The sequence below is a fragment of the Oncorhynchus mykiss genome, chromosome 21 (assembly GCF_057628025.1).
Source record: "Oncorhynchus mykiss isolate SJ-2025 chromosome 21, ASM5762802v1, whole genome shotgun sequence".
NCBI classification, from domain to species: domain Eukaryota; kingdom Metazoa; phylum Chordata; class Actinopteri; order Salmoniformes; family Salmonidae; genus Oncorhynchus; species Oncorhynchus mykiss.
The window spans coordinates 30,742,284-30,768,016 of record NC_143042.1 but is presented as its reverse complement, the minus strand read 5'-3'; the positions used below and the strand labels follow the sequence as shown (position 1 = coordinate 30,768,016).

At 42.7% G+C, this 25,733-nt stretch overlaps 1 long non-coding RNA gene and 2 pseudogenes across 2 annotated transcripts; 2 read left to right on the top strand and 1 right to left on the bottom strand.

The window, feature by feature from the left end:
* The first annotated feature begins 1,533 nt into the window (after positions 1–1,533).
* Positions 1,534–3,282, top strand: LOC110500935 (uncharacterized). Its single transcript, XR_002470181.3, has 3 exons — positions 1,534–1,603; positions 1,685–1,837; positions 2,723–3,282. It is a non-coding gene; the product is annotated as an uncharacterized LOC110500935 (long non-coding RNA).
* Positions 3,283–4,763: 1,481 nt separating this feature from the next.
* On the top strand, positions 4,764–7,537 carry LOC149973041 (uncharacterized; annotated as a pseudogene).
* Positions 7,538–8,867: 1,330 nt separating this feature from the next.
* On the bottom strand, positions 8,868–20,705 carry LOC110500309 (uncharacterized; annotated as a pseudogene). The gene is made up of 5 exons (XR_002470081.3): positions 20,506–20,705; positions 20,328–20,405; positions 12,110–12,728; positions 10,376–10,566; positions 8,868–9,698 (listed from the first exon to the last, which is right to left on the bottom strand). The product of XR_002470081.3 is annotated as an uncharacterized LOC110500309 (transcript).
* Between the last annotated feature and the right edge of the window lie 5,028 nt (positions 20,706–25,733).

The following is a 25,733-nucleotide window of genomic DNA, read 5'->3' as shown; positions in this document are numbered from 1 at the left end:
ATGAAAGCACCATCTTCTGAATGATACCCTATCTGGAATAGTAACATCAAAGGTCATGGTACACGAAATCGGGAAATCTTCACTTACAACATTAGAATCATTCATTCCATTCCATTCACACACAGCCAGTGTGAGGTCCAGGCAGGATGTAATCCCTCTAACATCAACTCTTGTACTACACCCATCATTAAGACATACTAATGCTCTTGTTTCCATCATATCTTCCACAATAGTATCATTAGCATTTGTATGTGTGCTACTATGTGTATGTGTGCTACTGCTAAGTGCATTGAAGTCACCCCACCATCGCTCTATAGAGCCCAATTCTCCATATTTCATCAAACATCGCAACAGTTGACGACAAGGGTTGTAAAAATGTTGTAACTTAATATTACGACCTGCACTGTAGATTTCCAAGATCACACATTCATATTTGTCACCTGTGCTCCCTCTCCGGCCTCTTGGTCACCAGGCTGCTCGTTATGGCGCACATTTGTCACCATCATTACAGACTTGCATCAGACTCACCTGGACTCCATCACTTCCCTGATTACCTTCCCTATATATATATATATATATATATATATATATATATATATATATATATATCACTCCCTTTGTTTCCTTCCCCAGGCGTTAATGTTTCTGTGTTGCTTAGTTTGTAGTAGGTTGTGTTTATTTATTAAAACACTCACTCCCTGAACTTGCTTTCCGACTCTCAGAGCACATCGTTACAATATTCAGATGGGACAGGTATATTACGATATGCAAGACCTTCCCTTATGAACGTAGCACACCCACCACCCTGTCCAGTTGACCGATCTGATTGAGCAATAACCAGGAATAATAAAATCAAGAAGTGGTCTAAGCCATGTTTCTTGAACACATATCACATCAAGTTTGATCTCTAAATCAATTACATATTAAACTTCTGACCGTTAGCAATAAGGCTACTGGCATTCCATGGAAGGATAACAAAAACCAAAGCTCTTGTCATCATACTGAGACAATCCATAATTAGTATTATTTGGAGTCAACATATCATCAATCTTGGTGACAGTAACATCTGCCAAATTCTGCACTGCCTACAAACTCTGTTGCTGCTTCCACAATGATCTTCAAATTGGCAGTTCGTTTTTCCACAAACACAGTCAAGTTGATAACCATTCCAATGAAGGCTATGAAGTCAATGAGATGAACTATTAAGTTGTCCTTTGACATGACACATTTGTTAGAGCAAGATTTCTGAACAGGTATCGTATCTGTGTCTAGACCTAAGCAACATTTTCTACAGTAGTTTCACTTATTCCAGGAGACTATTATCTCCATCATTCTGCCTGTTATGCTCCCCAGTTTCTGTCTTGTTTTGGGTTTGTATGTGTGTTTGTATGTGTGTATGTGATTGGTCGGCCCCATCGAAGATTGGCGCTCTGAACCCACCCTCTCGTCAGGGGAAACAGCTGTTTTCAATTACCAACTCCTTCTCCAGCTGGATAAAAGCCAGTGTTCCTTTGTCAGGAGAAGATTGAGCTTCTTTGATGTCCTGTGTTGGTTGTAGGCGAGTGACAGTTTTGTTGAGTCTTTTGTAGCAACTACTTTTGAGGTATGTGTATGGCAAAAGCACTGTGTTTTTGATAATTGTAATTATTCACTTTGTTAGTAATTATTCTGTTTTTGTTCCCAGGGAGGAAGGGGTTAGGCATCTTGGGAGTGTTTAAGCAAAAGGCCTGTGGACATGCATAACCTGTAGTATTTACTGTCTATGCACAGTAGGTAAGACCTGGGCGGACCACCCCCTGTATTTTGGTTAGCGTGCCAGGAGGTGCTTAAAGGTTAGGTAAGTAGTGGGTAGGCAGGTGAGGGGGGCTCTAACTTTTACTTTATTTGCTTTAGTCCAGCCCCTTTCCCCACATTACTGTGTTAAGGAAATAAGTTCCCTGTAAATGGTAATATTCTCTGTCATCCTTACCCCGCACCTACAATCACATACCTCTTTCACTCCAGGGGGAGTTGAGTGTAGCGTGTTCTCTCCAAGAGGCGTACATAACACTGCCTAATAATTCCACCAGTCTGCCTTGCAGCCTCTGCATAAGACATTAAGAGTTATTTTTTTATAGATTTTTTTTAAAACATTTCTAGTCTCTCTGTGATTGGCCTCCACCAAATTCTGCACTGTCCCACATTCACCATAATCATGTTTCCTTCCCCTCTTTGCACAGAGCTGCTGCATGTCCCATGCTTTGGCATTTAAAAAAACTTAATGGAGATGGGACAAACTAACAGTGAAAGCCCATCGGTACTTTCTTAGTTAACCTTCTCAAACATTAATAGTACTGACAGGCTTTCACTTTCTGCACCTTTTAAATAGTAATATTTAAAATTACTAAATCTGGTAGCTTTGTATACATTTATTTAAATTTGCATCGGGCTGCTTCTTGTAAGATGCCAGCAAAGTCCGATTCTGGGCAGATTCAATCAGTTCCAGCCCCCTGGAACAGGGCAGCTTCTGGGCCAATTCCTTGTTGAGAGCTGGGAATGAACCAGGCTAATGTGACTGCACCAATCTCTTAACGAATAGGGTGTAGATGAGACTCCGTGGTCCTATCGAACACATTACTTTTGTTTTTCACTACCTTCACCCTGTTCACGTTCTCAACACTAGAAGTGCCACTGCTGTCAACAGCGCTAAAATCATGGCCTTTCTTTTTACTTTTCCTTTCAGCACAGATCATCCAGGTCCACGACTTTCATCATCCCCATCCATACTATCATCCATGTTGACCAGTCTAGCACAGCTGTTGCTAAAACCAACAACCACAATTTAGAACGATGGTCGTCCTGACCTCTCCAGTTCTGTTACTGGCAAGACGAAGAGGCATTCAGTTTTCTGTTTTCTATCAGAAAGGATACCCGTCAGGTTTATTCGATAAAAGCAATGTCAAAAAAATAATCATTGCAACATTTGTAATGAAGGGCAGATATAGGAGAAATGTTTAAGATCAACATTTTCATTAGTTGGACAGGATTTTTATGGTCAAATTTTCTTTGTGACAAATTGATGGAAACTGTTCAAATAAATTATGATTTCCAAATTAGGCACGTCATGCAGATTTGTGGACTCGAGTCACATGACTTGGACTTGAGTCTGACAAGTCACAAATGTGACGACTTGAGACTGGACTATTAGGCTATCCATATAAATGTACGGTTTAGCAATCTGCTACGGACGCATCTTTGCCACAACAGGCTACCTGGTATTTTTATATTTCAGTTAGGTCTAGCTTGGTGGGTTATAATTATATACCTCAGTGGTGCAACTGCACATGTCTAAACATAGCTGTAACATCACGCTACTTTCAATACTTATGGGATGAAGACGTAACAAATTCTGCTGAATTAATGACGATATTTGTGAGGAATAAAAAGACTACAGACAGAACATGTAATCTTATCAACAGACATTCATGAAGAGGGCACGACAAAACCCATTCCCCCACAGGAGGCTGGAAAGATTTGGCATGGGTCCTCAGATCCTCAAAAGTTTCTACTGCTGCACCATCGAGAGCATGCTGACGTGTCAGAGGAAGGCCCTAATCATACTGTTCTCTCTCCTATCGCACGGCAAGCGGTACCAGAGCGCCAAGTCTAGCTCCAAGAGGCCTCTAAACATCTTCTACGCGCAAGCCATAAGACTCCTGAACATCTAATCAAATGGCTACCCAGACTATTTGCATTGCCCCCCCCTCCCCTTTACGCTGCTATCTATGCATAGTCACTTTAATAACTCTACCTACATGTACATATGACCTCAACTAACCGGTGCCCCCTCTTTACCGGTACCCCTTGTATATAGCCTTGCTATTGTTATTTTACTGCTGCTCTTGAATTATTATTATTATTTTTTTAATTTTAAGGTATTTTATCTGCATTGTTGGTTTAGGGCTTGTAAGTAAGCATTTCACTAACAGTGAATGTACACTAGATAGCGGCAAAGTGCCGCTTACGCTTTGAATACACCGACTGCGTCGATACTGCATAACATTTTGCGCAGCTGGCCAACTATACTGATGCAGGCACCTTTTGTAGATGGTCGCATGCGGTTGGACACATGGGGAGAATCATTTTCGCAGTATCCTCAACCGTGTCTTTTCGACACAACTGCTTGTCTTGTTTTGCACACTTTGTACAAAATAAAATGCAGTACTACAGGATATTTCTTAACGTAGCTCTTTATTAGCTAGCTATAACTGGCATGTTCACGTATCGCCAACCAGGATCAAACTGCCCATGACCTAACCATTTGGGTGGTCTTAACCAATCATAGCACAGTATGATGCGGCGGTAAAATGCATCCAATTACAATTCAGTATGTTTACACGTGAATATTACATCTCCCTTCTTTAAAACAAAAGAAATGTTTACATATTCTAAGGGTTTCTTTTGATACATGCTCTGTAGTTTGAACTCAAGGTAAGTAACCATTTATATTACAGACTACACCAACTGAATCAACAGACTCATAGAAACAATGATCCAACATACTGTTACTTTTCAGACAAGGGATTCCCAGCAACTCAGCTTTCACTGTAGAAATAACATATTCACATTTCAAACAAATACAGTACCTAAGCATTTCAAGTGAACTTTCAATAACAAGTTTACAGTCTGGAACTCTTTTAGGGCAGCGATCCGCCTACACCCTTTGACATTTCACAAGTCTAGGACAGCTCTGGCCTTGACCTCTCTTCCTGACCTTGTGCGATATGATGCTGAGCATGCTTCTGTGTCAGTCAACAGTTCTTGTGGTGTTGCAGGTAAGTATGGTGTATGTTGTGCTGTGTGTGTGAGTCCATCACGTTCTCTTTCAGGGGAACAGTTCATCTCATCAGTGTGTTGTTCTTTTGTGTTCAGTAGGTGATGATTGTGGCGGTACACCGCTCCTTCTGCGGTGTGGATGTGATATGAACGTTCAGAGTCAGCTGGCTGGATGACGACTGCTGGCTTCCAGAGGCCATGCTCCTGGATTCTAACTGACTCTCCGTCGATCAGTGGTGGCAGTGGTCTAGCTGAACTGTCGTAGTATCGCTTTTGTTGTTGTCTCTGTGCAATTTTTTTTATGCATTTCCTTGTAGCTGACAACCTCAGGTTGCAGCTGTTGGTTGGTGCTGGGAAGGATTGAGCGAATTCTGCGGCTCATCAACATCTGGGCTGGTGATTTAAAGTTGTCAACTGGAGTGTTGCGGTATTCAAGGAGACTGAGGTAATGGTCTCTTGTCTGCTTTTGCTTTGTCCATGAGTGATTTAGCAATCTGCACAGATTTTTCAGCAAGGCCATTACTTTCAGGGTAATGCGGGCTTGTGGTGACGTGTATACCCTCATGCTTTTGTGAAGGATTCAAACTCATTTGATTTGTAACAGGGCCCATTGTCAGATATTAAAGTCTCTACAATGCCATGCCTGGCAAAGGCTGCTTTCTGCTTGTGTATCACAGCTGCAGATGTGGTGCTGTGAAGCTTGTCGAGTTTGAAGTATTTGCTGTAGTAGTCCACAGTTACAATGTAGTCCTCATTGTTCCAGGTGAACAGATCGGTTGCCATGACCTGCCAGGGTCGGTCTGGGATACAGTGAGGTAACAGTGGCTCTTTGGTGTTTGAGGGGCGTCGTTCAAGACATATGGCGCATTTACCAACAATGTCCTCTATTTGTTTGCACATTCTGGGCCAAAACAAAATGTCCCGTTCTCTCCGTTTACACTTTTCCATGCCCATGTGTCCAGCATGGATCTTTGTCAAAATCTCTTCTCTGAGACTGGAAGGAATAATGATTTCTCTCCTTTGAAAATGAGTCCGTTGATCTGTGATAGTTCATCACGATGGTTCCAGAGTTCTGAGACGCTGAGGTCATTTGTTTACACATATGAATATTACACTGCTGACAGCTACAGGGACATAAACACCCAAAAAATGCTGCTTGGAGACAAGTGTCCACGATAGTGGGATTGCCAGGTCAGTTTAGTAGTGAGCTTGTGCTAGATGTTAGCTAGCTAACCTAGCTTATGAGGTGTGTGTGTGTGTGAAAGGAATAGTCATATAAATTGCTAGTTACTACCCCTGATAACTTCACCAAATAATCATGTTTGAAAGAGTGTGAATGTCAGATAAATAATAATGGTAGATAATACTGCACCCCTGATAATTTGGTCAGATAACCGTGTGTACAGTAGGTGACATGTTCATGATAGCTGTCTAATAACTATAGTTATGCTAGGTAATTTATTTATTTTATCCGTTATTTTACCAGATAAGTTGACTGAGAACACATTCTCATTTGCAGCAACGACCTGGGGAATAGTTACAGGGGAGAGGAGGGGGATGAATGAGCCAATTGTAAACTGGGAATTATTAGGTGACCATGATGGTTTTAGGGTCAGATTGGGAATTTAGCCAGGACACCGGGGTTAACACCCCTACTCTTACGATAAGTGCCATGGGATCTTTAATGACCTCAGTCAGGACACCTGTTTTATCGTCCCATCTGAAAGACGGCGGCCTACACAGGGCAATGTCTCCAATCACTGCCCTGGGGCATTGGGATATTTTTTTAGACCCGAGGAAAGAGTGCCTCCTACTGGCCCTCCAACACCACTTTCAGCAGCATCTGGTCTCCCATCCAGGGACTGACTAAGACCAATCCTGCTTCACTTCAGAAGCAAGCCAGCAGTGGTATGCAGGGTGGTATGCTGCTGGCATAAATGGTTTGGCTTATGTTCATGTCTATGTAGAAGAAGATTTTAAGAAGTGGAGAGGACTCAGGGACAGGCATCAGAGAGAGAGAAGGGCAGAGAAAGAGAAGAGGTCTGGGTCAGCAGCTTCAGGCCAGCAGCCTTGGAGCTTCTGCTACATTCTTTCTTTTCTGGATCCATTTATTGTGCCTATGGCAACAAGTGGCAATTTCACAGCCAGACCCTCTACTACACCATCCACAAGTGTTGTCCCCACTGATGCATCAAGGCCCTCAACGTCATCTACAAGTGTGACCATCGGTGCAGCGAGACCCTCTACAACATCATCCACAAGTATGACCACCACCGGTGCAGCCATGGAAAATGAAATGGAGAAAGCACCTCTGGATCTAGGACCACCTGAGATTATGAACCTCACGGAAGTGACCAGAGGACCTTGAACAGAATTTGGCCGTGGAGAGAAACGGAGAGAGAAACGACGTCACACCAGGTGTCATCGGAGGTACCAGCCCCCAGATCCACTCAACTCATTTCAGCAGACGCTCCTCCAAGCCGCCGAGGGGGATGCAGCCCAACCTGATGCTCACAGGAAGGAGGATGAAGAGACCCTCTTTGCCATGAGCCTGGTGCCAACACTGAAGAGGCTGCCTCAGCAAAGAAAAGCAGCAGTCAAGGTTAAAATGTATCAGCTGCTTTTTGAAGCCGAGTTCAATGGTACGTTTTTTTTCTCCACATCACAGGTAGTGTCATAAGTGTTGCGGCAGTCAAGTAAAGTAGGTCATTTTTACAGTATACTCATGTAGGCTAATTGGTATTTCAGATCAAAGTATTAATGAGGCAAATGTATAGCTGTTGTTCCTAGGTTAGAAAATATCCCAAAACAAGTTTGCTGTCTAAATATTTGCCTGTCATTCATTCTTTTGATCTGAAATACAAATTCCATGAGTAAATTGTGTATTACCAACTTTACTGCACTATTCCAATATTTATGCCTCTAACTACACAAGCAGTATTTAGTTAATATAAATCTCATATTTTATGGTGTTCTATTATGTTAAGCTTGTATGTGTTGTTTTTCTCTTCCCTTTCAGAAATGGAGTCAATTTAGCCGACCAGCTCACCGGAAGGACAGGAAGAGGAGTTGTCTGGTTGTTGTTTTGACCTCCCTCATTGTACCTTCCTTTTCACACACGTCAGTTCAGTTTAAATTCAGTCAATTCATAAAGTCATTTGTTTATAAAGTCTTAGGATAGCATTCATTAGTGTTAGATTTCTGAATTGACAGAATTGAAACTCATCCACAGATGCTCTTGTTGGTTTCTTATGAGACTAAAGGTGAATATTTCTTTCATTTAAAACCACTTGAAAACCAGGGTGTTGAAACTTTTTGTGAAGTTATGTTCCATCAACTGGTCCAGGAGCCATTTGTTTGTTTAGCTGTGTTATGGCTACATATTCATTTTCCTTTTTTCAGAGACACACACACACACACACACACACACACACCTCACCTCCGTACCTCAGAATTCCAGTGCCCTGCCCTCTCTTTATGGCCATGTCTGAAGTTCCCCTACTAAGTCTAGGCTTTATGAGTAGTCCCTGTATCTGTCTGCAGTTGTGCCAAAAATACATGCTCTTGTTGTTCTCTTACAGATTACAGGCTACACATTCATTTTTTACACGCACACTCAATAGTTTTATTTTTAAACATTTTTACAACACACATACCTATCATGTTCTTTCCTGTACTTGAATACTTATGTTTTCATAGTCGGTTGTTTATTAATCTCATTTAGACTTAATCTGCTTATTTCTTCCCTACACCTTTACAGATCTAAGACAAGATGAAAGTAAAAACATTCCCTTCCCAACTTGTTTTTTTCCACTTGTATTTTGTCATGCCAGTGAACATGGTGGTAAACTGTACTATTTGTATGGACCCTAGGTTACCCTTTCATCATATTAACTGTATGTCGTATCACTTTAATTAGTGCTCCCGCTCACCTGATGTACCATGCCAGGTGTGTATAATACTGATGTTAATGGGAGAGGGAAGTGGTTAAGGTCTGGTCTTTACTCCCAAATGTCACCTAAATATAGCTTCCAAACAAAGAGAGACAATGATGGGGAAGAAATGCAATTTTATAGGCAATGGTGGATGGTTCTTAAAATAACCTTTTATGGGGCACTTAAGATCTGTTTCACTCCACGGCATACTGCCATGGGACTTCACCTGCTGGCGATGAGAAGTAGGTGGTCAGCTTCTCCCTCACCTGGAGTGCCTGTCTGGAGGCGTCGTTGGCACCTGTCCTGGTGACATCAGGTAGGTGACCATTTGGCGTACCCATCTCCATCCGGAGCGGCTCCTGGAATGACCTCCGCAGGTAGTTTTTGAAAACACATGTGGCCTTCAAGCAGGCATCAACATTTGAGGGGCTGAGACCAAGCATTCTCCACCGGGCTGACAGAATCCCAAAGGCGCATTCAACAACTAACCTTGCCCTGGACAGTCGTTTGTTAAAGACTCTTACAGGCTTTGGCAATGGCAGCTGGCAACCAGCGTAGGGCCTCATGAGGTTGGGTCTTAAAAGAAATGCCTCGTCGCCGATGAAGACATGAGGAACAGGTCCAGGGTCTTCAGCCCCAGGGAGTGATGCAGGTGGTGGAATCTCCAGGGTGCCATCCTGAAGTGCCTGGCTGAAGGCAGAGCCCCGGAGGGTCCCGCCATCACTACATGTTTCCTGTCAATAGAGCCAAGACAGTTGGAAATTCCACCTCTCCAGGATCTCGGCAGCGATGGTCCTCCAGTCTTCCTCCTTGGGGACAGGCATGTATTCACCAACCAGACAGTCCCAAATGGCTTGTGGCACAGAGGGGATAATGCCTGCCACCGTGGACCATCCAACTCGGAAGCTGAATCCTATGGTCCTGTAGGAGTCCACTGTCGCCAAGAATCTGAAATAAAATTTGAAATAATGATCAATAGTGTATGTAACCTGAATTCCACCCACATAATCTATCTACTCATATAGCTACCTCATTACAGTTTTATTATGCTCTATTAATTAAATTGTAATACTCATCAACCATCATTAACAATGCCTTGAAACAGTACAATTCAGTCTGACTATATCAATAAACTGTAGCCCAGGCCAACTCCACTCTTAGAAAGAATGGTACTATCTACTTAAAAGGGTTCTCCGGCTGTCCCCATAGGAGATCCCTTTTTTGGTTCCAAGTATAACATTTTACCCAAAGGGTTATACCTGGAACCAAAAATGGTTATCCTATGGGGAAAGCAGAAGGACAATTTTGGAACTTTTTCCCCTAAGAGTATGTGAGGCCAATAAGAATGTAATGAATGACTAACTGTCTTGAACAACAAATGGGTCCTGGAGAAGACTAGCCTACCTTCATCAGGCCAGAAGGCACCTCAACTTTCTTTTCATTTGTAACATTGCATAATTAAAAAAGGATTATAAACCAACTTTGGGAAAAGTTATAGTCCTAATGAACATTCTGTAGAAGTACATCTGATTACATATATTAACTAGAGAGCCCTTTAGCTAGCTAGGTTGTAAAAACAATTATGGTATCAAAGGCTTTAAAAAATGTACTAGAATGTAGCTTACCGGAGACAAATCGCCAGGCATTCAACTGGGCTGATGGACTCCCGGTAGTTGGTATCCATCCGGGCGATTCTGGCTCCAGCCATCTGGAGCAGGTGATCGAACTGGCTTCGGTCCAGACGAAAGTAAATTCGGAATTCCTCTCCAAACAGTCGAAGCTCTTGAATGAGACGGTGGAACTCCCCTGCCTGCGTTCAGGACTTTAACCATCTCTAGACCTGCGCTTTCAGCGGGGCTGGTCCCGGCCCAACAGCGTGATCAAGACCACCTTCCTCAACGTTGGTCTCATTCAGTGTTGCAAACTAATTCTCAGGGTAAATTTCTAGAGGCAGGTTGATTAGTTGCTAAAAGTTCCTAAATGACGTTGCCATGTCATTGCGTGATAACGTAACACTGCGTCTTACGTAGTATACACAATAACGTCACTCAAATTGACTGGCCATCTCGGCAAAAAAAAAAATATTTGACATTTGTTCAGGTACAGACTCCCACTATTTTCTGTACATTTTTTATTAGGGCATATTAATTGATGTTATAAGTTCTGTTCAAGATCAAACATTCGTGACCAACTATATTCATTGGGTTAGGCTCGTCGAACCTGTACTACTGCTGCTGTCAGCCAGCCAACAATGATTTGCAATTTGCTGAAATTGCTGCTGGCTGTGCACGAGCTGAGCGCCTGCTGCTGACGCCACTCACAATGCAATTTTGCAGCCAGGCACGTGTGTTGTGACTGAGTGTGTGAAAATCATTTTTGTGTCATTTTAGAAGGAAAATGTGTGCATGTTAGCGACTTTTAGGACAGCCAATAGCTACTTTCCTTACTGAGGAGCCTATAACAAGTCACAGTTTTTTTTTAACCATAACATTTTTTTTGTGTACAATCTACATTAACAATCTAAATGGACCAAAAAGAGACAATAGAAAAAACTCAATGGCATTGTGAGAAAATTATGGTAACTAGTCTGGCCCTAATTCAGGTTAATTGTTTTTTTTTTTCAGATCCCCCCTCCACACACACACAGGCTGTGCTGGCTCACAGAAAGAGTGGGTCATCTTCATTTTGGTCAAGGCTCTCTGGCAGGTTCAGCAACTGAGGGAGCTGACTTAAATGAGTAAGCAGCTGATGTGCCAAAAAGCTGCAAAACATTATCAGGCAGCTGGTGCTCATGCAAGCCTCACCAGACAGCTTCAGTCCATATTGAATGTACATGATGGAGTTAAGGGTCTGCAAGGACATCCGATTTCTAAGTTTGCTTTTTACCACACTCATCTGGCCGAATAATCTCTCGACTTCAGCATTCGAGTGTGGCAAGGACAACACAGACACAGCAGCCATGGCAAGTTCTTGAAAATGGGTTGATATCAGCTGCATCCCTGAACTTCCAAATCTCACTCCAGAAGTCCAGTGTGGTTTTTGTCTCCTTCCATTTACTAAGATGGATGGCACGCCATTGCTGGACAATCTTGTCTATCTCTGCAGGGGAGAAGCCAAGGAGCTTGGCTATTTTTTCTATTTCTCCAGGGCTCTTATTGTGCTTTTGAGTTTCCTCCACATTGAAAACTGACATGTACTGCAATGCTTCGATGTTGTCCAGCAGTCTCACCCTCAACTCATTAGTGAGGGACATGGTGAAGGCTACACAATGCTTCGATGTTGTCCGGCAGTCTCATCCTCAACTCATTAGTGAGGGACATGGTGAAGGCTACACAATGCTTCGATGCCGGCAGTCTCACCCTCAACTCATTAGTGAGGGAGATGGTGAAGGCTACACACCGCTTTCGGACATTGTTTTCATCCTCAGGCGCCAGGTGGAGCTCAGCTGCTTTTGACTCAAAAAGGTAACCAAGGTACGGTTTGGGACTGATGAATCCATGTATTGGCCCTTTGAGTACATCAACATTTGCCAGTGGATTCAGCACCCTGCTGCGCACAGACATGATCAGGCTAACCAAGCTGTCAAGTAGCTTAAGAGGATCTACTTGCTCTCCCTCAAAAGCCTTGATGGCCAACTGTACCTCACCCAGCACTGACTTCAAAAAAGTCAGATCCAACATGTTTTGAGGATCACTGTACATGGAGTATAAAACCTCAGCCATGTAGCAGTGTTCACTGGTGACTGCGAAATGCAGCCTAAGCTCCTCCCACTGGTCCAAAATGCGTGAAACCGCAGGTTCAATGGAGAGCAAACATGTGGCACACACCTTGGTTATCTGTAAAGGTTTCTCCCCACAGTTGATGGTCTCATATGTGGCCTTGTAGGCCTCCCTGCGCTTTGGAAACACTGAAAACCAGTTATAAGTCTCTCGTACCAAGGACTCCACACTACGGGGGATGGTGTCATTGGAAGCATGACTGCAGAGAGTGGAACACACAGCGAATAAAAACCAGATATTTGAGGCCATACTCCTTCTTCAGCACTTTATGGACCCCATTGTTAATCCCCGTCATAACAGAGGCATTGTCAGTCCTTATCCCCAGTAGTTTCTCTTTTTTAAGACAACACTTCTTGAGGAAAGCCACAACAGCACGGGCTATAGATTTGGCATCTCCTCCCTCCAACTCAACAAGCCCCAGAAATGTTGAAACAGTTGTCTGCTTGGTGTCACTAAAGTACCTTATCACAACCCCCAGGTACTTAGAAACACTTACATCCGTGGACTCATCGAGGAGGAGGCTATAACGCTGGTCACCCACATCTGTGACCAACTTTTTCAGAAAGTTTGGTGCTAGAACACCATTAATCATTTCTGTGCACTTTGTCCTGTCCGTTTTGAAGTGGGTAGCAGCAGTGGAGTCTGAGAAAGCAGCTCTACATGCTTCTCCAATGTGATCACATGTCAGCATGGAACAGTGTTCAGCGATAGCTAATAGTTGATCTCTCTTTTGACGAACATATCAAGACTGTTTCAAGGACAGCTTTTTTCCATCTACGTAACATTACAAAAATTAAACTTTCTGCCCAAAAATGATGCAGAAAAATTAATCCATGCTTTTGTCACTTCTAGGTTAGACTACTGCAATGCTCTCCTTTCCGGCTACCCGATAAAGCACTAAATAAAATGCAGTTAGTGCTAAACACGGCTGCTAGAATCTTGACTAGAACCAAAAAAGGTGATCATATTACTCCAGTGCTAGCCTCTCTACACTGGCTTCCTGGGCTAGGGATGATTTCAAGGTTTTACTGCTAACCTACAAAGCATTACATGGGCTTGCTCCTACCTATTATTCCGATTTGGCCCTACATACACCAAGTCCCGTGGTCTTGGCTTGCTAGACACTAAAGCATGCAGAGAAGTATTCAGGTATTCTGTTACTGTTTGTTTGAACTTTAGAATGTGCAAAATGACAGCATAGTCTGTGATGGTCTTTTGTAACTCAGAAAAGTTCCAAAACTTGTGCTGACTGTAATAAACTCCAACTGGACTTGAACAGTCTATCTCCTTTCCCAGTTTCATCAACAGTTTTGAATACACGCTGTTCCTGATGCAATGGGGTTGTACCTAATAAAGTGACCACTGACCACTGTATCTATAGACTTTCCAGAATGTGTACTGGGAATACCCGGGGTATTAAATGTTTGGCTGTAGGTGTTGAACAGTTGAATCTATTACCTCATGGTACCATTCAGCTTGTCTGGGGATGACAACGAAGGACTTCAACAAAGACAAAGTAGAAAATGATTGGAAAGGGTAGAAATTCAACATTGGCCATGGTGACAATCCAGGATGACTTCTGCCGCGCTCAAAACAACTGGAAACACGGAACTGGGAAATCTCAGACTTCAGTTCAAGACAACTGGGAAAAAAGAGCTCTGACTGGGAAAATACGTTTTGAACGGTCATCTGACTCGGAATTGCAAGTCTGGAACTCTTGCCTCTTTCTAGAGCTCTGACCTGAAGATCACTGACGTCATCATGATTCAACATAGTTTTTTTCCAGAGTTCCTATTTGTCTTGAAAGCGCCATAAATTCAGAGAATGCCAGACTTTGATGACCAGTAGTGCATTGTTCAGGGAAAAGTTATAAGGAAAATGGTGACCTAGAACTTTTAAGTGTGTGCCCTCAGGCCACTACTCTACTATCACATATCTATAACACAAATCCATATGTATGTTTGTGTCTGTGCCTGTGTCTCTTCACAGTCCCCGCTATTCCATAAGGAGTATTTTTATAATTTTTTTCAATCTGATTTTACTTCTTGCATAAGTTACTTGATGTGGAATAGAGTTCCATGTAGTCACGTCTCTATGTAGCCATGAGCCCCACCCTGCCAATTGTAAACCCTTTCTCCATCCCATTCCCCCAGTAAAGCAAGCAAATAAACGTAGGGGGGAGGCTGTGATTGTAATTTATGTAGTAAATTACTTTTCCTGTCAATCACTTTATTTGATAAACTTCCTTTATTGTGCATGCGTGTCCCTTTTTGGACTTTTGGGGCCCTAAGCAAGATTTAGTTGGTGCCCCCCTCCCCCTCCCGACTTTATTCTAAAAATATTGCCACCAATATTATCATGCAAAAAAAGAATAATCCAAGTAACACCACCCGTCGCTGTTTATTCATTTTTTCTCTTCGATTGGCCCTAATACTCTTCTGTATTAAAATGGGACTTCCAGAGGTTTAATGTGAATAAAGTCATATTATATATATTTTTTAAATCACAACAGCTGTGATTGAAACAAAGTTTCAATACAATTTTATAAATGCCGATAGATCATTTGTTGGCCATGATGGAATCTTTTTGTGTCTGTATAATTAATTATGCGAGAAATTGTAGTTTTCTTTATTATTTTGGTTAGGTCAGGGTGTGACATGGGTGATGTATGTGTTTTTGTACTGTCTAGGGGTTTTGTATGTTTATGGGGGTGTATACTATCTAGGTGTTTATGTATGTCTATGGTTGCCTAGATTGGTTCTCAATTAGAGGCAGCTGTTTATCGTTGTCTCTGATTGGGAACCATATTTAGGCAGCCATCTTCTTTGGGTATTTCGTGGGTTAGTGTCTATGTCTAGTTGCCTGTGTCTGCACTAGTTTTATATAGCGTCGCGTTCGGTTTGTTGTTTTGTATAGTTTGTTAAGTGTTCTTCATCTTCATTAAAATATAATGTATTCACATCACGCTGCGCCTTGGTCTCCTCCATACGACGAACGTGACAGAATAACCCTCCTTAAAAGGACCAAGCAGCGTGATAAGGAGGAACAGCGCTTTGTGGAATCGAGGACTCGGGAAGAAATACTGGACGGTAAAACATCCTGGACCTGGGAGGAGGTAATGGCAGGGGACAAGACCCTGCCATGGAAGTAGGTGGAGACAACACAGGAGGAACGGCGACGGTATATGGGTACAAGGCTAGCACGGAAGCCAGAGAGGCAGCCCTAAGACATTTTTTTGGAAGGGCACACGAGGAGTTTGGCTAAGTCAGGTAGGAGACCTGAGCCAACTGCTTACCGTGGCAGGTGTCGTACTGGTCAGGCACCGTGTTATGCGGTGGAGCGCACGGTGTCCCCAGTACGCGTCCCAGCTCCTCGCATCTGCCGGGCTTGGGTGAGGATCCAGCCAGGGCAGATGGTGCCAGCCCTGCTCTCCAGACAGCCAGTGTGTCTCCTCGGGCCAGGATATCCTGCGCCGGCGTTGCGCACGGTGTCTCCCGTATGTCTGCACAGCCCAGTGTGTCCTGTGCCTGCGCCCCGCACGTGCCAGGCTAGAGTCACCCTCCAGCCAGGACGGGTTGTGCAGGCCATTAGCTCGAGACCTCTAGTGCATCTTCCCGGTCCGGTCTATCCAGTACCACCAGTGCCAACACCACGCACCAGACCTCCAGTACGCCTCCACAGCCAGTACATCCTGTTCCTCCTCCCCGCACTCGCCCTGAGGTGTGTGTCTCCAGCCCGGTACCACCAGTGCCGGCACCACGCACCAGGCCACCAGTGCGCCTCAGCAGTCCAGTACGCCCTGTTCCTCCTCCCCGCACTCGCCCTGAGGTGCGTGTCCCCAGCCCGGTACCACCAGTGCCGGCACCACGCACCAGGCCTACAGTGCGCCTCAGCAGTCCAGTACGCCCTGTTCCTCCTCCCCGCACTCGCCCTGAGGTGTGTGTCCTCGGCCCAGTACCACCAGTACCGGCACCACCAGGCCTACAGTGCGCCTCGCCAGTCCAGAGCGTGTCCGGCAACAGTGCCCAGTCCAGAGCATGTCCGGCAACAGTGCCCAGTCCAGAGCGTCCGGCAACAATGCCCAGTCCAGAGCGTCCGGCGACAGTGCCCAGTCCAGAGCGTCCGGCGACAGTGCCCAGTCCAGAGCATCCGGCGACGGGCCGCAGACCGGAACCTCCCGGCGACGGGCCGCAGACCGGAACCTCCCGGCGACGGGCCGCAGACCGGAACCTCCCGGCGACGGGCCGCAGACCGGAACCTCCCGGCGACGGGCCGCAGACCGGAACCTCCCGGCGACGGGCCGCAGACCGGAACCTCCCGGCGACGGGCCGCAGACCGGAACCTACCGGCGACAGGTCGCAGGCCGGAACTTACCGGCGACGGGTCGCAGGCCGGAACCTACCACTACGGGTCGCAGTCCGGATCCGCCAGAGTCTCCCTCCAGTCCGGATCCGCCAGAGTCTCCCTCCAGTCCGGATCCGCCAGAGTCTCCCTCCAGTCCGGATCCGCCAGAGTCTCCCTCCAGTCCGGATCCGCCAGAGTCTCCCTCCAGTCCGGAACCGCCAGAGTCTCCCTCCAATCGAGAGGCGCCACTCACTCCAGACTCGACCATCAGTCCAGTGGCGTCCTCTAGTCCGTGGTTGGCGGTGAGGGTTTCCGCTCCAGAGACATTAAGGAAGTGGAGCGGGGACTTCTAGGCCTATGCAATTTTCTTAAAAACAAAATACATAATGAAACCGTCTTTGAAAGCAGCCAATTACAATACTAATGTCACCTCCTGCTGCTGCACACAGAGATCGGTTTGGGCTTTTGAGAATGAATGGTATGCTTCAAAATAAAAGCATGAGCTGACGCACACCCAAAAGTGTAGAGGTGCTGACCAACGGAAGGTAAACTGTATTAAAAAAAATAGAATAAAATAAAATAATAAATACTCCAGCAAAAAACCACATCCACACTGGAGAGATGTTTGGAATCAGGTGCAGGTGCAATTGCCTAAAACTGGGGAGAAAAGGGGGTACAATTGGTAGTTACAGTCTTGTCCAATCGCTGCAACTCCTCCACCGACTCGGGAGAGATGAAGGTTGAGAGCCGTGCGTCCTCCGAAACACGACCCCTGCTTCTTGACACAATGCCGGCTTAACCCAGAAGCCAGCTGCACCATTGTGTCAGAGGAAACAACGTACACCTGGTCCGCCACAGGAGTCGCTAGAGCGCGATGGGACAAGAACATCCCGGCCGGCCAAACCCTCCACTAACCCGGACGATGCTGGACCAATTGTGTGCCGCCTAATGGGTCTCCCGGTCGCGGCCGGCTGCGACACAGCCTGGAATCGAATCAGGATATGTGCCTTAGACTGCTGCGCCACTTGGGAGGCGGTATACCTGCTTTTAAACAGTCCCTAAATTAAACAAGCATGTACCTCTTCATCGATGATGTTCCTCTGCCCAGGCATTGCTACCTTCTTCCAGATCTTTCAACCCCATGATAGGTATTTTATGTATCAGCTAACCACATCATATGTTATAGCAATCTGTCAGTCGATGACACAGTCGATGATGTGGCACGCAACCATTGGTTGATGCACGCAACGTCTTAGCAGGGAAACACAACCAATGTCTTTGTCCTCTGGGGAGGAAGTCAACAGGTGTTAAATTAATTCCACGCTCTGCTAAATGAGAGCTCTGAATATCTCAAATTCACCATGCAGACTGATGAGTGAAAAATACGCTTTCTGGACTTATGAATCATTAAAGACAATGACACATTGCACACTAACTTGTACACAGAGCCCACAAACTCCAACACCACGCTTATATCCTGGAATTTTGGTTTTGTTTCTTACAACCTCATGCTAATCACATTAGCCTACGTTAGTGAAACCATTGATTTAGAAGGCTGTAAAGTAACAAAATGTGGAAAAGGTCAAGGAGTCTGAATACTTTTAGAATTTACTGTATATTCTGGAATCAAACCAAAAATTGCGCACCTTTTCCAAGAACCCGCTTTAGTGGTGTACAAACGCAGTCACATCATTGTGGACAGCCTAGTGAGATCAGACCTGCCCCCTGAGCCCACTCACACTCTTGGCACCAATTCCAAACGGGAATGACAAATGTGGTTCACAATGCAATAGCACCACAAAATCACCCTTCTTCAGACACCCACATAGAAGCTGTAAAATCCCTGTTAGCGGTGACAGACTATGTAAAACAAAGGGTGTTATCTATCTTATGACCTGTTCATGCGGGAAAGCTTGCGTTGGGCAAACAAAAATATATTTAAATCAACCAATAGCTGAACATCTCAGCTCAATCAGGTGTAAGAACACTGACTACCCAGTAGCTGCTCACTTTGTTGAAGCTAACCATCTTATCTCCTCCCTCAAATACATAGGTATCGAGCATGTTACTATACCAATAAGAGGCGGTAACATCAAGACACTTAGACTACAGAGGGAGGCTTACTGGATCTCCTGCCTAAAAAACGCTGACCCCTAGTGGTTTGAATATTGACTTTGATCTCAGGCCCTTTTAATGAATAATGACCAACTCAATTAACATATTTTTTCCACAGCTAATTAACTTACACTGCATATCATGTTTCCCATGTTGATGATGTGTTTAGTTTGACCCACAAGAGTGTATGAAATTAAATAATGAAACAAAGATGAAATTACACTAAATGTTACAATAATGGTTGATGATATTAACATAATATATATACTCTACTATATATGGGATATACAGTACCAGTCAAAAGTTTGGACACACCTACCCATTCAAGGGTTTTCTTTATTTGGACTATTTTCTACATTGTAGAATAATAGTGAATACATAAAAACTCTGAAATAACACATGCGGAATCATGTAGTAACCAAAAAAGTGTTACATTTTTTAAAATATATTTTATATTTCTTCAAAGTAGGAACCCTTTGCCTTGACAGCTTTGCACATGGTTGTCATTCTCTCAACCAGCTTCACCTGGAATGCTTTTCCAACAGTCTTAAGCAAGTTCCCACATACACTGAGCACTTGTTGCCTGCTTTCCCTTCACTCTGCGATCCAAATCATCCCAAACCATCTCAATTGGGTTGAGGCCAGGTGATCGTGGAGGCCAGGTCATCTGATGCAGCACTCCATCACTCTCCTTCTTGGTCAAATAGCCCTTACACAGCCTGGAGGTGTGTTGGGTCATTGTCCTGTTGAAAAACAAATGAGAGTCCAACTAAGCGCAAACCAGATGTGATGGCGTAGGGCTGCAGAATGCTGTGGTAGCCATTCAGGTTAAGTGTGCCTTGAATTCTAAAGCCAGTCTCATCATAGCGCTTGATGGTTTTTGCAACCGCACTTGAAGAAACTTTCAAAGTTCTTGAACTTTTCCGCATTGACTGACCTTCATGTGTTAAAGTAATGATGGACTGTAGTTTCTCTTTGCTTATTTGAGCCATGCTGACAGTAAGATGCAGACGATTAAAAAAATGAAGAAAGTGGAACATATGAATAAATATGAAGTGGAGGATTGCACAAGCTTTCTGGAAGATCTGGTGAAGAAGAGGATGGCGGACAGAGGAAAAAAAAGGAGAAAAGTGGAATATGTTTTGAGTGAATATGGATTGGAACAGAACTTTTGGAAGAGCTCGAGGAGGAAATTCAATGTGATGAAAGAGAGGATAAATTAACTGTGGTGGCAGGTGCAGAGATGACTGCTGAGAAGTTGAGGGAAGGAGTGTTGTGGGGAAGGTTGGCGTCAAGTATAAGAAGAGGGATACGTGCTCCAGTAGTTCAGAGATGGAACCTGTCGAGAGTGAGGATGAAGTACTTGCGGTGAGAACCGCCGAGTTTGGGCCTCGTCCCGGGGATGATACGGATGATTCTGGCCCAGTGGGAGTGAGATTTGTAGAGAGAATTGATCCTTGCATTTTGGCTGATCCATATGTGGTGTCAGGTTGGGTGGAGAAGAGGTCGTGACTTGCTTTGCTCTCCGGAGCAGGGCGCTGTTGAAAGGAGTGATGACGGGGGTGGCGTTAAGTGCTGAAGAGGTGCAGTTGAAATTGAAGCTTCTCAGTGTATGTGACGCCTGCTGTTTGGTGAGACGAAGATCCGGTGGAGAGTGTGGGGAAAGACATTCTGTCATGCTGAGTTTCGATGCAGAGTCTTTGCCAGATAAGGTCATGGTAGGAAGTGTCAGTTATCCCATGAGAGCTTTTGTTCCAAAAATACTATGGTGTTTTAGGTGTCAAGTTTATGGGCATGTTGCAGCAGTGTGTAGTAGGGATATGCCTAGATGTGAGACGTGTGCAGAAGTGCATGACATGTGTTATCGGTGGAGAAAGTTGTGTGTTAATTGTGGAGGTGCCCTTGTGGCTGGAGATCAGAGTTGTCCGGTGAGAGTAAGACAGATTGAGGTTGCCAGGGTTAGAGTAGTACAGAAAGTGTTGTATGCCGAAGCAGTGACGAGAGTGGTAGAGGTAGATTGGTACAGGGCGAGGGATCCTGAGAGGATTCTTGTGAGTAGGCAGAGACCAAGAGAGAGTGATGGGAAGAATATGTGCTTCAGTGAGGTGGACTTTTTAGCGTTTATAGCCATGGTTGTCAATTGAATTGCAGAAATGGATCGAAGGGGGGGCACAACTAAAAGGAAGCCATACACTATTGAGACAGCAAAGTATCAGGGAGTTATCCTCCAGTCTAGTAGGTGGCGGTAATGCCGCACCCAAGGACTTTTATGTGTATTTTTTATTATGAACAAAACAAATACAAAAACAGAAATATACAAGAGTACATCAACCTAACAGACAGGTGTGTATTACATATCGCGATACAATTTCAATTTGTCAAAAAGTTTGATGGTGAGTATTGCTTTTTTGTTTTTACATTTACTGATAATTTCAAAATAATATTTAAACTATCGTAAATAATGTGAAGAGGGGTTTGTTCTTCTTAATTTTATGGGTAAAGAATCTTCCATGAAAAATTAACAATGGAAGTTAAGTCCATATCAGTTGGATCAAAATGAAACATAATATCAGAGTCTCTCAGATCAATATCAATAGTTGTTTCTTTTCAAATAAAATCTAACTCACTCCAAAATGTTCTGACATAAGAACAGTCCCAAAATAAATGGTGAAGAGTTTCTGGATCACAATCACAACCTTTCTTTTAGGAGAATATAGCAATACTCTAAGTGCAACTGTTGAAGATTGTGTAGGCTCAATACAGCTAAAAGCTTTATATTTTAAACTATAAATGCAAGGCCAGCATCCCGGAGTCACCTCCTCACTGTTGACGTTGAGACTGGTGTTTTACGGGTACTATTTAATGAAGCTGCCAGTTGAGGACTTGTGAGGCGTCGGTTTCTCAAACTAGACACTCTAATATGTCCTCTTGCTCAGTTGTGCACCGGGGCCTCACACTCTTTGTATTCTGGTTAGAGCCAGTTTGCGCTGTTCTGTGAAGGGAGTAGTACACAGTGTTGTACGAGATCTTCAGTTTCTTGGCAATTTCTTGCATGGAATAGCCTTCATATATCAGAACAAGAATAGACTGACGAGTTTCAGAAGAAAGTTATTTGTTTTGGGCCATTTTGAGCCTGTAATCGAACCCACAAATGCTGATGCTCTAGTCTAAAGAAGGCCAGTTTTATTGCTTCTTTAAATCAGCACAACAGTTTTCAGCTGTGCTAACATAATTGCAAAAGGGTTTTCTAATGATCAATTAGCCTTTTAAAATTATAAACTTGGATTAGCTAACACAACATGCCATTGGAACACAGGAGTGATGGTTGCTGGTAATGGGCCTATGTATGCATATGTAGAAAATCATATATATTTTTAAATCAGTCGTTTCCTGCTACAATAGTCATTTACAACATTAACAATGTCTACACTGTATTTCTGATCAATTTGATGTTATTTTAATGGACAAAAAATGACATTTTCTTTAAAAAACAAGGACATTTCTAAGTGACCCCAGACTTTTGAACGGTAGTGTATGTCTGCCCTTCATAAAATCAGACTGGCTATCATCAATGATTTGGTCAATACCTTTTTTTAAGTCTTGTTGCAAAGATTGATGCAAGTAGCTTTCCATAATTCTTCATTAATGTGATTGGTCTCCAATTTTCTAACATCATAGGATCTTCATTTGGTTTGGGTATTACAGAAAGGAGGCCTTGAGTCATAGAAACAGGCAGGACCCCTAAGTCAATTGCCTCCTTAAAAACATCCTCCTGAAAATATTCACTAATAAGGCCATCATTCCCTGGAGATGTGTTCTCTTTTACCTTGCCGATAATGTTTTTTATTTAATTCATAGAAATAAATTCATTACAAGACTTTTGGAAGTCTTCATCTATGAATTTTGCATAGTCTTTGACAGTCTAGAAAGGCAGATATGTCACTAGTAGGACAGGCATTACTGGTGTAAAGATTACCACAGAATTCTGAAACATATTTTAACATATATTAAGCTTATGAATAGAGGTAAATTCAGATGTTTTTCTCTCTAAATTGTAAAAGTATGATGTGTTTTTTTCAGCCTCCTCCAACCATCTCCTTCTTGATCTTACAAATGCCCCTTTTGCTCTCTTCATACATTCAGTCCATTTCTAATTGTAAAGAGAATAACTGACTCTTTCCTTCTTCATCAAGGTCCTCCATAGAGATTAGGGAAAGTATTTCCTTAAGTTTATCTTCCCTCAATATTTTAAGTTAAGCAATTTCTTTACCTCTCTTCATGACTGTTTACCTTATTAATTCCCAATATTTTCCATAAGACTTAACTGGAGGAAGGTCCAAATATTTTTCTTGTATAATATCTTTGGCATCCATCTTGAAATGATCATCTTCCAACAGTCTACTATTGAGTTTCCAATAACTGATTTGGTTTATTAACTTCAGATCCATTAATATTTAAAGATACGAATATAACTTTATGATCAGTAAGAATGGTTGGTTCAATGGATACCGTTACTACAGCGTTATCAAATGAATTAGAAATCAACCAGAAGTCAATTATTGACTGTCTGGACATGTCCTTGTTACTCCAAGTGTAGTCCTTTTTAATCAGGATATTTAGATCTCCAAATATCAACTAAACCAAGACATAGATTATTAAACTCAGTATTAACAATGCTGGCTCTGTTAGGAGGGGATATCTATCAACCATCACATTAGATACATAATTAAAATCTCCACCTAAGATCATTTTGATATCCTGAAATACACCTATCACTCTATTAAGCTCTTCTTCAAATTCTTGAAATAATATCATGTTGTTTGTTGTTGGATGCACAAATATTCCCTAATAAAGACATTTCACTGTTGAAATTCACTGTTAAAATTAACCAACGTCCAGAGTGGGGGGTCATACTACTGATGACCTTCCCTTTTAAATGGACATCTTGAAAATGCTTGACATGCAGAGTGGTTCTTGCCATATGATAACCAGATATCGTTACCCCGTTGATCCCACAAGGGGGAGACATTGTGTAGACCTTACAATAAGCGGTTATTCCCCCATAGTTAGTGTTAAATTGACCAGTTTTCATGTCAGCCTTTTCTCATTCAAGTGTTTGAGTAAAAATCTCTACAATAAAAGGCTGCTTTTCACCTGGCAATTGCGCAGAGTTCAGGCCTACCAGTTTTGTCCGAGTTAGACTCTGGCTCTCTCTCAAATGTTCAGATTTGGCCGCATTTCTTTCCCATTTTATGACCACTCTTGCACCGACAAGGACTTGTCTCAAGCTTTCAAGACCAGCAAGTCTTTTTATTTATTTATTTTTTTATTTATTTATTTTTTTAAATATTTTTTAATTAATTTCAAATCAATACATAAATCACATGAGGGAACACAAGCATACATAGATTACAAACAATAGACAATCGAGCTAGGGGGTACAATATCACATTACAATTACACAAGGACCTTAAGGGACATGCATATACTTACAATTCTAACAGCTTTTTTGTTAGTAGAGCATTTAACTGTCTTAAAATACAGTTCAATTTATTTTGTAGAGTACGAAAATGTGGTTTTCTGTTTGTAAATTTACATTTGTGTATATGAAATTTGGCCAAAAGAATAATGAAATTAATTACATAAAAATGATTCCGCTTATTCTATTGTATGTAAAGAATCCAAACAGTACATCTCTCCACAATAGTGTAAAATCTTCATAAATGTGTTCAATTATAAACCTACTGATGTCTTGCCACAGTTTTCTTACATGAATGCAATGCCAAAAAAGATGCACAACTGTTTCTGGGTGGTCATTACAAAAGGAGCAATTTGAGTTGATGTTTTCCTTAAACTTCTTCATATAGTGGTTGGCAGGATAATATTTCTGAATAATTTTAAAGGAAACTTCCTTAATTTTGTTAACAAGTAGGTATGTGTGTGGCAACATCCAAACTTTTTTCCAACAGATATTATCAATAAATCCATTCCAATAAGGCATGACATAAGGTATAGATAGATACAACATCCTGCTGAAACAAGGTTCGTATCGCTCTGTTGTTGAATGGACCAAAAGAGAAACAAATCTTTCGTACTGATGAGTCAACAGGGTCAATAGAAGGTAGGCTCTGAGGGTTAGGTCTTGACATGTTCCTGAATAACATAGCAACACCTGAGGGAATGGCATCTAAAACAATTGCAAAATCTTTAGGTGTTACAGGGACCTTGTAAAGTGATAAGAATTCTTTATAACTGAGTAAAAGACCCTCTGCATTTACCAGTTGGCTCACCAATAGGATATTATTTCGGAACCAATATTCTAAAAACAGAGAGGCATTTTTATACAATATATCCCGATTATTCCATATATAATATCTGTGTGGAGAAAAATTGTGTTTATAAATTAAGGACCATGACAAGAAAACCTGCCGATGAAAAGCAGAAAGTTTCACTGGAACTTTGTCAATATTATAATTGCAAACCAACATGAAGTTAAGGCCTCCAAAAGTAGAGAAGACATGATGAGGAATAAAATTCCAGATAGAAGTGGGTTTTCTTAGAAATTGTTTTATCCAATTGATCTTAAAAGTATTATTTAAAGTAGTAAAATCCAGAAAATTCAGTCCTCCATTCTCATAAGTGTTCATTACAACAGTTTTCCTAATGTAATGGGTACGGTTTCTCCAAAGAAAGTTGAAAAGCATCTGGTCTATCTCCTTGCTTATTTTACGGTCAAGATATAAAG